This window comes from Schistosoma haematobium, chromosome 3 (genome assembly GCF_000699445.3).
Source record: "Schistosoma haematobium chromosome 3, whole genome shotgun sequence".
Taxonomy (NCBI): Eukaryota; Metazoa; Platyhelminthes; class Trematoda; order Strigeidida; family Schistosomatidae; genus Schistosoma; species Schistosoma haematobium.
In genome coordinates, this window is record NC_067198.1 from 30130903 (window position 1) to 30144904 (window position 14002).

Here is a 14002-nt window from a genome sequence, read left to right on the forward strand (position 1 = left end):
CTACACTGGCTGTCTCGATCTGTATTTGATGGTGTGTTTAGCATCTTCTTCTATCTTCAACGATGATCCTTAGTGTTGCGATTTGCATTGTACATGACCAATCCGGTATACTGATCTCGAAGATGGACGTCTACTGAATCTTTCATCCGGTTGGGCAAACCTAGGTTGAAAACCTTTCCTGATACTGACAATAGTGTGATGCCTCTGTAGTCCTCTCAAATTTGTTCACATCTACTTTCTTTGGTATCTTGATGGGGTGTCCTTCTTTCCAGTATTTCTGTCGGCACTTGTTCTTCCTCTCAAATCTTCCTAAGAAGAATGTGGAGTATGTTTGCAGTTATTGTTATGTCTGACTTGAGTGCTTCGGCGGGCATATCGTCAGATCCTGGTGCTTTCCCACTGTTAATTTGTCTGATGGCCATCGTGATTTCTTACGTCGTTGGTTAACTGACATCTATAGGAAGGTCTGTGTGTGCTGCTTCGGTGTTCGGTTGATTAAATGGAGCTGGGTTCAGTGGAGGCATGTCCATTCAAGAGTCCCTCAAAGTGTTCCACACACCTCTTCCTCTGTTCTTGAATCTCAGTGATTGTATTGCCTTCGTTTCTTTCACCTAGTTCACATCGTCCCATGATATCTTCATATCCACTGTTGTTCATTCCGACTTTGGCGGTTAGGTCACCCACCTGGGTGGTCAAGTCCTTTTATGAGCACTTCGCCATGATCGATTGCAGCCACTCGCAAAACGGATCTTCATCGTCATCGTTGCTATCACTGGTGGGTGCATAACACTGGATAATATTCGTTGTGATACTCTCATTCTTTGTTTCGAAAGATGCCTTGGTGATCCTGTATCCATGAGGTTCCCACCCAATAAGTGCATTCCGAGCTTCTTTGAACAGTATTAGAGTAACTCCTCGAGTGTGTGGAGCATTTTCTTCTTCGTTACTAGAGTACAGCAGCATCTCTCTCGTACCTAACCTTTTCTGTCCAGCTTGGGTCCAATGGGTTCCACTGATTTCAATCACGTTAAAGTTGTATGTCTTTATTTCTGCAGCTATCTGATTGGTCCTCCCAGTCTCCAAAGTTTTCCGGACATTCTATGTACCTAAATTAATTGTTGCTCTGGTTGTTAGAAGGGACATCAGCCTCATGACTTCCGAAGAATCTCGGCTTTCAACAAGAGGCGTCATAATTCTTTCTTCAACTCCCAGGGCAGATTTTAAATTTGTTTAATCTGGTTAGCGGTATCTAGCGTGGTTATTTTTTACAGGATGGGGTTGCCGACCCCATGCCCAACCCTTCTCCTTTACACGGGCTTGGGACTGTCTGTAATTTTAGAAGAGCTTCAGATGGTGTTAATTTCTCGGTTACATATCCTGAATCCGATGTTATCCTGAGTGGAAGTTGTTTACCTTCCGCTATAGGCTGGAAAGTTTATTCGAAGCGGCATCATTTTCCAGCATTGTACAGCTTTTTCTTATTGCTCTCTACCTAAAGCTGTATTACTTTTTAATTAGCTACCCTCGGATACATGCATTAAATAATATCAAGGTGCTTTTGTCTTACTTCGTTCTCCTCAGTCTTAGCATTTCGGGTACTATACTCCTTCCATTTCCCTTATCAATCCTTACCCAATGCTCCTTACTGTTAACAGATACATTGGTATTAGCAACAGTCTGCAGTTTTGTTAATGTGTGAGCTCTGGTTGTGTCTCCCATAGTTGCACGTTTGACTGAGTCGGTGTTCGACGGATTCGATATACCGGTGAGGATGGCCACGGTTATTTTCGATTGGGTCAAGTGCTTCACTTCGGTTAGTTCTACTTGTTCATCATTTCTAAACAACAGGCAAATGTGACAGAACCAAGGACAGGGGTGATCTGAAATAAACCCGCATAGAGACACTGAACCCAGCTGAGTCGTTGGTTTTGACGAGCGACGTGCAAGAGATACAAATATCGTTTTAGTGTTGTTTCTCCTCGACAACAGTTTGCAACACATGCAGTTTAGAATGCCATTTTCCCCCATAACTTTTGTTCTCACTAATCTTATAAGGAGTAATGACCTGGGTTGGAGTATGAACCACATTACTCAGCAGGAGATTCAGTTCCAATGTATGAATTGAGTGGTTCATACTGTAGGCATTACTCTTATATTTTTGAGCTTTCTTATAATCCTATTTCGATAAGGCAATGAGAAGACGAAGTTTATCAGAATTATAATTCTATTTAGACTTCTATTTCTATTACCCAAGCCTGTCGTTAGTGTGAGAGTACTGGTGTGAACGCTATTACTGTGCATGCTGTTAAATAGTCGAAAAAGTGAAAGTTCAGACAACTCTTGAATGAAATAAGCAAGTCGAACTTTTCAAAGAAGAAAAATAATAAAGCAAAGTGAATTATTATAATAATTATTATTAATAGCCATATTCAATATTATATTTTGGTACAATATAGAATTCTCAGCACAAGATAAATGTTACACAAGAGTTGAGAATGAGAGACACCTAAATTTTCAACGTTACCTCTCACCGTCTCAGCAACCAACTTCGCCTGCATTAATTAACTTATCTATAAGTCCTGTGTTTGCAAGAAGACGAATGTATGTTGCAGTTGAAGCAAATAGGAAGAGGGGATGTAGAATTATGGTCTACTATGATATTGGTACTGCGCTAATAATAGACCTAATCCTAACATTGTAGACTTGTCATGATATAACTGCCTAATCTATAAGATCTTACGTAGAAGTCATACCATCGTCTACACCGACTCATCGTATCGTAACAATCACCAATACATGACGTAGAACAAGCTTAGGCTAGATACAGAACAATATATTTAATATGAATAAAAGATATAAGGTAACATTCAGATGGACCACGCCTATATGGCCGAGCCATGCCATTCGGTCAACTTCAATTCATTCAATACAATGTTCCCTCCTTCTCCAGCGTTAGGTATCTCTCCGCGTTAAATATTGAATATTTATTTTCCGAGTTGTCTCGTGTCCAGCTTTGAGGATTGTGTGGTTATGGTCCAATGCCACTACACTACTCTTCCACCAGAATGAACGTGGTGTTGGTTGAACACCAAATTGGATGGGATTGTTACGCGCCGGAGGTTACCAGGAATAGTAAGAATCCTCCGGGTATTGATAAGCTGAAAGTAAATCAAAAAGAAGGCAGCAGCATCCGGTTGGGAAATACATGTAATAATTTTAAAATATTTGCCTTCATGTTTAACACGCTTAAAATGGAAATTTGAGTGAAGATTATTAGAGCTATAAAAAATGGGATTACAATAGTAATAATAAAACGATGCGTGTTAATAGCCGTTGGTTAGTAACTTAACTCATAGGTAGTATGTATTTTGTGCTTAGAAATATTAAAAGCGATCAATATTGTAGAAATGTTAATATTGGTATTAGTTTTGGTTTAAATTATGAAATCAAATAACGATTATGCCGGTAAGTTGTCCATATGAGTTGATTTCCAATTGCATCTGTATTAGTAGACTAACTGAAGGAACAAGAGTATTACCATGGAGAAGAATTCCAACTAGTGTTGCAGTTGGTTTGATACGGCTTATTTAGTTACGAAGAGATTTTCTCAACCTCATTTTTACTTGACCGTGATAGAATTTAGTAATACTACTAATACACATGAATGTTCATCAAAACACAATTTAAATACGTGAGTGATGATTATATGAATTTTGGACATATAGCTAGGAACAAATCGTTAAACATGAGTGTATTCGTAAGAGACATGCTCTGGACTCAATGTTCTGATCTGCGGCAGACTATTTATTTATATTTATACTTGCTGGCTGATTGGGCATACAAGTTAGTTGCAATTATGCAGTTTATCATAAGGCGGAATACGATGTAATCGAGATATAGTGGTTATAAGTTATTAAAATCAGTTAGACCTGTGTCATATTACGAAGTGTTGTGGTGCTGCAAGATGTATTTAGCTAAATAAGTTTTTACAAGATGATTAATAGTGAGTGATGCTCATGTGATTATCAGGGAGTACATAAGTTGTAACCAAGGGGAGTACACTCCCAACTCATATCTATGATGATGGCTTGAACCTTAGTCAGTGTTGGGGTAAATTCGACATTGTTGTTTTCAGTTTGCAGGAGATTCGCTCGACTGCTTATTCTGATTACTTGCATGCATGGTTGTGTCGCTAAACTTCCAATTAGACTGACAAGGATTTGATATATTTACTGAATGAGCAACTGATAGAGAAACAGGCTGTAATCATCTGCAATCGATGAAGATACCGAGAAAACACTACTTAATGATAATTATAAGTCAATTTGCTGACCGATTTTGTTAATATTTTCATTAATTTTATCAGTCATATTACGTGATTGTCAAGTTATGACAATGCGTTATGACGATATCCTGAAACTATTAAATTTAACTAGTTATAGTGTTGATTGAGGATTAGTCAGTGGAAAAATAGGTATTGTTGCTTTAGGTGATTCGAAATTATCAGAAATTTATAACGTTAAAGAATCCGAGACGCCTGATTGTATTATAAATTTCAATTCAGAAATATTCGTTTAGTGTTAATTCTAGTAGGCTACGGAGTCTTGATTTTAAACGTTTGTTTAGCCAACAGCTACCTAGAGATTTAGTTATTTTACTAGTGCAGTTGATAGTACCTAAATTTTTAATCTTATTATCTAAACTATGTTCGCATTTTAGGCTGCCAATATGATAAAGCAATCCATAAATCCAAACACGATTAGCAGCAACGACTATGATGGGTTTGTTGATAAATGTTAAGGGCGATTCAGAGGATTTTTAAATTTAGAAGACATGAAGATATAGTGCAACGTATGTACGGGCCAGGTCAACATGCAGGTTGTTGACGTATATGACAATTTAAAAATAATGAACATGACCAGAAAATAATTTTAAAGTTAAGACTGCTTGTGAAACTTCAGACAGGAATGTGACGCGTTATAAACATTCCACAAGAAGTTACTGCATTTAGCCTAGGGACACTTACAAATATATGACAAAAGCAACTGGAAAACATATACATGTTAAGCACAAAAAATCATCCAATAAAATGGTTGAACTCGCCTGAATTATTTTTGAAAATTAGATTATTCAGTGGACGACATATATAACGCCGTTCGTGAGGAGTAGTAATAATCCAAAAGTATCCAGAATAAAACATACAGTATGGCAATTAATTCCAGGGTGCTTGATGCTGTTGACGTTTTGTCACTCGCTCGGATCAGAACAATCGAATGAATCCAGATAATTGTGTGGTTGCCATTGAACGAGTCATTTAAAATGACCTTATGGTTGCAGAAAACTTATATCTGAAACTCACCGTATGTTTTTGGAGAAGTGTTATCCTTGTTGTTTGGCAATGGAACTCGAAAATATGAAATTATATTTATGTATTTCTATTTTGTATCTTATTATTTTATGCAGACAATGGAGCAGTTCTTCAGGTTTTATTGGTTTTCACCATTACCTTTAAAGTAGATTCTTCTTTACTTTTTACTTGAGGGCGACTCAAGAGGCAGGTGAGTAAACACCTGATAGCCAGTCTGAGCATGGAAAAATCGTACCTCACCAACATGGTGTTGGGTAGCCCGCTCGCGGCACTTCCTCAGATATTCTTGTTCCACATTCTTACACTCCTTCTCTTGAGAGCACGTAGCAAACCATCAGCGATAGTTGTAGAAGAAATCACATGCTACAGAATAAGATGACAAGCTAGCAAATGAAAAGACATCTATGGACTATCGTTGATTGCTGACGGAATTAGTCGTCATTGATTAGAAGTCAAACAATGAGCGAGTTGATAATTTTCGTTTGGGCTGGAAAAACAGAACTAAGGTGTTTTTGATAGATACGTTAATCGAACCGACGTTCCTACGGAAGTCGATTCTAGGGGGAAGCTAATGTAACAGCTTAGGTTGGTTGGTTTAGAGTTGACCTCAAACAAACAAGCATATGCTAAAACAATATTGTTCAAATATTTATTCACTTCCTTATTTTGTATAAGCGTTATATTTCCTATTATCTTATATTGAATGTTGAGAGGCTTTGTTTGTCTAATTAAATAACCCCACGCTCCACTGTGTCTGCGCGAAGATCGAAATAAAGACCTATTCACTACTTGTCTGGTTTCTTCTATCAATATCACGTCGGGCTCACCAGTTTCGTGCCTTAAGGTAACCATCGTGCTATTGATAGAAGAAACCAGACAAGTAGTGAATAGGTCTTTATTTCGATCTTCGCGCAGACACAGTGGAGCGTGGGGTTATTTAATTAGACAAACAAAGCCTCTCAACATTCAATATAAGATAATAGGAAATATAACGCTTATACAAAATAAGGAAGTGAATAAATATTTGAACAATATTGTTTTAGCATATGCTTATTTGTTTGAGGTCAACTCTTAATTAACCAACCTAAGCTGTTACAGGGAGTTGATGGGGACTGCTAGACCCACCATAGAGTGGCTCAATGTCGGTATAATTATGGTTGTCGAATCTATCGTTGTGGTTGCCTACTAGCAATATGAAGACGTGGTTTGCTTTCCTGGAAGTGTTTAAATATTACAGTATGGTGGTGAAAAGTGGACACTTCCGGTCACAGGCGAAATATCAACGAGTTTACGTGAAATTCGAAGTGCTTGCGTTGGAAAATGCATGTCAGACAGTCTGTATTATTTATCGTGATAGGCTTCTCACTGAAGATCTGGCTTATCCTTAAACCTGTTCACGAATAGAGTCGAGAACGTTAGCCAAGGTACCACTAAGTAAGGAAAGGCGGAATTCCATCTCAGTTCATTCGTGCATAGTTAACGCTGCCAACCCTATGTCCTTGTAGATGACCAGTTCTAAAGAGAAGAATAGCTTGAGAATTTCAACGCACGAATCACTATTTGGAATATTGTGTTACCTCGAGTTGTGAGGTAAAATAAAGAAGAACCGTTTGGCCGTTCCATAGGCTCATCGTGGGACAAATTGAAAAGGTCTACCACTGACTTAGAACACACACAGTGAACATACTCAGATGCATCAACATTCCTATGAAGCATTAGTCAACTATATGTGAGATGATGGAAAGAAAAGTCCATTTTCGATTGATTTACTCATTATGAGTTTAGTTCAAGATTACTTCCGTTTTGATTCAGTGTAATGATTACTCAATGTAGTATTTATTCTATTGTCTCGTATAATATTTTATTCTGTATAATATACGATATTCTTGTATTCCATTGACATGAACTATGCTCAGTCTGTGATTTGTTATAACTCCAAGTATTTTTCATATATATGATTTCATTCTAATTATTAATCAAAATGGGTGTACAATCAATACAAAATGATTGTATTTTCTACTAGAGTCGTCGTCGTCATCGTGTTTTGAGATTAATAAATCATCACTTATACCAGTCTTTGTGTTCTTACTTTTACGTCGTGGGAATTGCAGGGGCCCTTGTTCCAAGTATAAGTGATGAGCGTTTCCGACATAACAATCAACGACAACCAGATACTAAAAGTAGCATTAAAAGTGTCAAGACAATAAGCATTCAAACAACAAATTATAACAGCATGAATGCAGATTTTTAGGTCGGTTTTCATGTAGGTGGCGAATGGAATCCAGAATGTATCTTCGTTTACTCATTCGAAGTGTGTGGCGTGTTACCATAGCACTCAAAAACGTTTAGCAGCTACTACACTTGGGCATCCAGTTGCCTTCAAATTTTAGCGTAAAATTACTCTCAGATCATTTTGTTCATACGCGTGTGGAAGTGCTTTCACATTGGTGGTACACTAGTGAATATTACAGCTCCAACCCGAACTAGCAAACGAGTTTCGGAACCAAATCACAGTTCACAACATTGAAGCCACTGAACTAAACGGTAAAATTCAACTTGAAGAACAAGACGACTAGACTTACAGCTAATATCTTTCAAAATTAATAAGACGTCGACGACTTTAGTAGTTGTCTTATTTCACTGACATAGAACTTATATATATATATAATAGATAACTCCGCCTGGAGTCCCTCCGAGTGCTGCTGCCGGTCCCAAGCCCGGATAAAGGAGGGGGGTTGGGCATGGGGTTAGCGTCCCCACCCCGAGGAAAACTAACTCGCTAAAAAACACTAACCAGAAAAAATTATTCAGACCTCCTAAACTCTGCCCTGCGAGTCAGAAGGTCTTCATTTAGAAGAATTATGACGCCTCATGATGAAAGCCGAATTCCTTCGGAAGTTACGAGGCCGATGTACCTTCTGACAACCAGAGCGACCATTTATTTAGGTACATGGAATGCTCGTACAATGTGGGACACCTGGAGAGCCCTCCAAATCGCTGCAGAAATGAGGAGATACAACATAGAGGTGCTTGGGATCAGTGGAAACACATTGGACGCAAGTTGGACAACAACGATTATCTTCAGGAGAGCTTCTGTTATACTCCAGCCATGAAGAAGTAAATGCCCCACATACACAAGGAGTTGCATTGATGCTGTCCAAACAAGCACAAAATGCACTTATAGGATGGGAATCTCATGGACCAAGGATCATCAAATCCTCCTTCAAAACAAAGAAAAAGGGCATTTCAATGAACATCATCCAATGCTATGCGCCTACCAACGACCACAATGAAGACGCTAAAGATCAATTCTACAATAGGCTGCAGTCAATCATCGAGAAGTGCCCAACAAAGGACCTGACCATTCTGATGGGAGATTTCAATGCCAAGGTTGGAACGGACAACACTGGATATGAAGACATCATGGGACGACACGGACTGGGAGAAATAAACGAAAATGGTGAGAGATTCGCAAACCTATGTGCCTTCAATAAGCTGGTCATAGGCGGCACCATATTCCCACATAAACGCATACACAAAACCACATGGACTTCACCGGATCACACTACACAAGACCAAATCGACCATATTTGCATCAACAAAAAGTTCAGCAGGACAATGGAGGACGTGAGAACCAAGAGAGGAGCTGATATAGCTTCAGATCATCACTTGCTCGTCTTCAAGATGAAACTGAAACTCAAGAAGCACTGGAAAACGGGGCGGATAATATCACAAAAGTTCAATACAGCATTTCTTCAGGACACTGGCAAACTCAACAAATTCAAGATAGTCCTCAACAACAAGTTTCAGGCCTTTCATGATCTACTCAATGGAGAAGGAACTACTGCGGAGAGCAACTGGAAGGGGATCAAAGAGGCAATTATTTCAACATGTCATGAGGTCCTGGGTCACAAGAAGCACCATCACAAGGAATGGATCACTGTTGATACACTGGATAAGATTCAAGAAAGAAGGAACAAGAAGGCAGCAATCAATACCAGCCGAACAAGAGCAGAAAAAGCCAAGGCACAAGCTGAATACACAGAAGTAAACAAACAAGTGAAGAGGAGCATCAGAACCGACAAACGTAAATATGTGGAAGATTTAGCAACGACGGCGGAAAAGGCTGCAAGAGAAGGAAACATGAGACAATTGTATGACACGACAAAGAAACTCTCTGGAAATCGCCGCAAACCAGAACGACCAGTGAAAAGCAAGGAAGGCGAGGTGATCATCAACATTGTAGAGCAACGGAACAGGTGGGTAGAACACTTCAAAGAACTCTTGAATAGACCAGCTCCACTGAACCCACCCAATATCGAAGCAGCACCCACGGACCTCCCAATCGATGTTGGCCCACCAACAATTGAAGAAATCAGCATGGCCATCAGACAAATCAAGAGTGGCAAGGCAGCAGGACCGGACAACATCCCTGCAGAGGCACTAAAAGCAGACGTAGCGGCAACCGCAAGGATACTCCACATTCTCTTCAATAAGATTTGGAATGAGGAACAAGTACCAAAAGACTGGAAAGAAGGACTTCTGATCAAAATACCGAAGAACGGTGATCTCAGCAAGTGTGATAACTACAGGGGCATCACTCTTCTCTCAATACCGGGAAAAGTCTTCAACAGGGTATTGTTAAACAGAATGAAGGACTGCGTAGACGCCCAACTTCGTGACTAACAGGCAGGATTCCGTAAGGATAGATCGTGTACAGACCAAATCGCAACTCTACGGATCATTGTGGAACAATCAATTGAATGTAATTCATCATTCTATATCAACTTCATTGACTACGAAAAGGCATTTGATAGCGTGGACAGAACAACACTATAGAAGCTTCTTCGACACTACGGCGTGCCTCAGAAGATAGTCAATATCATACAGAACTCATATGATGGATTACACTGCAAAATTGTGCATGGAGGACAGTTGACAAAGTCGTTCGAAGTGAAGACCGGTGTTAGGCAAGGTTGCTTACTCTCACCCTTTCTCTTTATCCTGGTGACCGACTGGATCATGAAGACGTCAACATATGAAGGGAAGCACGGGATACAATGGACATCTAGGATGTAGTTGGATGATCTAGACTTCGCAGATGATCTGGTCCTTCTATCCCAAACGCAACAACAGATGCAGGAGAAGACGAACAGTGTGGCAGCAGCCTCAGCAGCAGTAGGTCTCAATATACACAAAGGGAAAAGCAGGATTCTCCGATACAACACAGAATGCACCAATCCAATCACAATTGACGGAGAAGATTTGGAAGATGTAAAAACCTTTACATATTTGGGCAGCATCATTGATGAACAGGGTGGATCTGATGCAGATGTGAAGGCGTGGATCGGCAAAGCAAGAGCAGCATATTTACAATTGAAGAACATCTGGAACTCAAAGCAACTGTCAACCAACACCAAGGTCAGGATTTTCAATACAAATGACAAGACAGTTCTACTGTATGGGGCAGAAACCTGGAGAACTACGAAAGCCATCATCCAGAAAATACAGGTGTTTATTAACAGTTGTCTAGGCAAAATACTTCAGATCCGTTAGCCGGACACTATTAGCAACAACCAACTGTGGGAGAGAACATACCAAATCCCAGCGGAGGAAAAAATTAGGAAGAAGCGCTGGAAGTGGATAGGACACACATTGAGGAAAGCACCCAAATGCGTCACAAGACAGGCCCCCACGTGGAATCCTCAAGGCCATAGGAAAAGAGGAAGACCAAAGAACACATTACGCCGAGAAATGGAAATAGACATGAGAAAAATGAAAAAGAATTGAATGGAACTAGAAAAGAAGGCCCAGGACAGAGTGAGTTGGAGAATGCTGGTCAGCGGCCTATGCTCCACTAGGAGTAACAGGCGTAAGTAAGTAAGTAATATAATAGGTGACCTAATATGTCGCTTTACCGTACACTGCTTTTATCAGTTTCCCCGCAGGTAGTGATCAATTCACTCCTTAAATCATTCTGCAGTTGTAAAGCTGCTGACATCTAATCAAATCCCTCGCCGAAGTGGATGAATATCACGTAAACTGGCAAACCGCTACCTTGGAAATTTGTCAATATTTTCTCTCATTTCGTAAGTCATAAAAGCAGACTTGTTTATTCCGAAACTCTTGTTGTCCTGGGGTTAACAGATCATACTATTCTACATGATCCAACAACCCACCCCAAGCTTTCTTCTAAAACTCCAACCACTATACCAGGTATAATCACTAGTCTATACCTGGACTCGACCCATCGCACATTAGATATTTTTTCGTCCCTTCTTTTCCCTCCAAACATATTATGTTCCTAAACATCCAAAGTCTATGACTAAAGACAAATTATCCTAAGTAAATTAGCTTGTCAGGTTAATTTTATCCTCACCACATATATATTACAATTAGAAATTGATATTTGACTGTTATCTGCAATTAATTGTGTTTTTCGTAGCATCATTCTAAATTATTATTGCAGAAAGGTTTGTACTAATATCAAGTTTTTATCTGTATCCCTTCACATCAATTTACATGTATTTGCCTGAACGCAGTGAAAAACTAAAAAAAGTAATGGTTTTCTTCAGAGGCCGATATTTATTACGCCCTTATTATCATCGTCGAACCCTGTCAGTAGTTGTTCGTTTATTTTCTTTATCTTCTTTCTAAACAACTATTATTCCTGAGCATCCGAAGTTTGTGACGAAGACAATATCTTGTGTTACACTTAAACAAATTAACTTTCCAGATTCAATTCATCTTCACTACATACAAATGACTCATGCATATTGATATTCGATCATTCTTTGCAACTAATTGAGACTTTCTAAGCATCACTCTAAACTACTACTACACAAACAATTGTCCTACCGCAAAATCTTACTGCAATAACAAGTAATTTTCTTATTTATTTATTTTTAATCCTTTATTTTTTCCTCCTTTTCTTATATATTGGGCGATACATACATAATCGATTGTCCTTGTTCTGTGTCCACAGACACACTTAATAAACCATTTACAAACTGCGTTTCCTTCATTTCTATTCCATACTCTTGTCCCTTTCTTTCTTTAAAGTCAACTGAATATTCTCAATTACACGGAACCTGTTTTTTCAAATATGGCAAATATTATGCATACATTATTGAGACTTGTGTATTATTGCATTTATGAAGAAATTCGAAATGGTTTCCTCACAACACTTATGTACTTATAAGCCGTTTGTGAATAACAATAATATTGGAGTTATGGAGGTTGAAAGAACACAATAAGATGGGAATAAGGACGTTTCGGTGGTCAATTCCATTGACACAGCATACCGGACAACACTGTGAGTTATGCTGAGATGATGTTAGCAAGAGGTGATGACATTTGTGAATGTTACTCATAAGGCTCAGGTGACATACCAAGTTTAAGACTTCATGAGCCAAAAGCACTGATACTCTGACTGGTGTGTCAGTAGTGTGGCTATGAGAAGCGATAATTACATAGTACTCCGAGTAGACCTCATCGAAGTTCAATGTGCGATAAGCAAATGTTAAGGTGAGCGAATACAAGCTAATTAGTCTTAAACCTTGCCCACATCTTGATGTTGAAATAAGTCTATTAGCTCCTAAAATGCACCCAAATGATATTTTCCTACAAACAAATTACCCGTTAAAATCTTGACCGACTGCGGTCCTGCCCTTTTGAGGTCGGTATTTATTGTCCGATGCTCTAGTGCAGACTTTCTGCAGCTCACGAGTACCCTAATTCTCATGAATCAGTGATATCCAATGAACTTAAGTGTGACTTTACCCTATGTAATTCATTTATTTAGAAGTCGCATGTCGTGTGACATACACATGTTGCTAGTTTAGTGCTCAGTTGTCACTTTTGACACCAATCATCCATTTAGTAGCGACATTTCATCACTCATTCGTTCTGATTATGCGGTATATTTGATTTGGATTATTTTTCACCCTATTTTATTTAACCACACAAATCCGACATTATGCTGAACACAACATTTGGTAGGTTCTGCTTCACAAGTACTGTTATGTATTATTCAGGACAGCATATCAGGAGAGTTCTACGGTCTCATTAGATGAACTTTTGCTGTGTTTACGATACTTAATAAAATATGTTAATTACTCTCACTTATGATAGTCGTGCACGGTCTCATTGAAACGTCACTCGCAGCAAGTTGTGGTCGCGAAAATGCTTAGTTTAATGTTTTGTAGAAGATTAACTGGCTATAAAACGACCTACGGCATTGAAAAATCGTTTCGACATAGTCTAGGCTAGGTACTAGGCTAGCAGCAGCCTTTCATAAGAAGGACCAATCCAACTTCAATACATCCCAAGTTTTGGTTAAATAGGCGAGATTTGCTACATCAACTAATGTTCGGTATTCAATTTACTTTTATCTCACACGTCAAATTACTGATCGGTTTCGTCTCCCCACGTAAGTCGTATTATTCTTTTAGTTGCTTATATTGAATAAACACTTGGTAAATGCTTAAAGAGACCCCAAAATAGTGGTCTCTGTCTTGGTATATATGTTTATATGTATCGGACTATTAAAATATTTACCAGAACCTAAGTTCAACACAGTTGTTACTGTATATGAAGAAAGTGATATTACGCTCTGCCTATTTCGTTCAATTT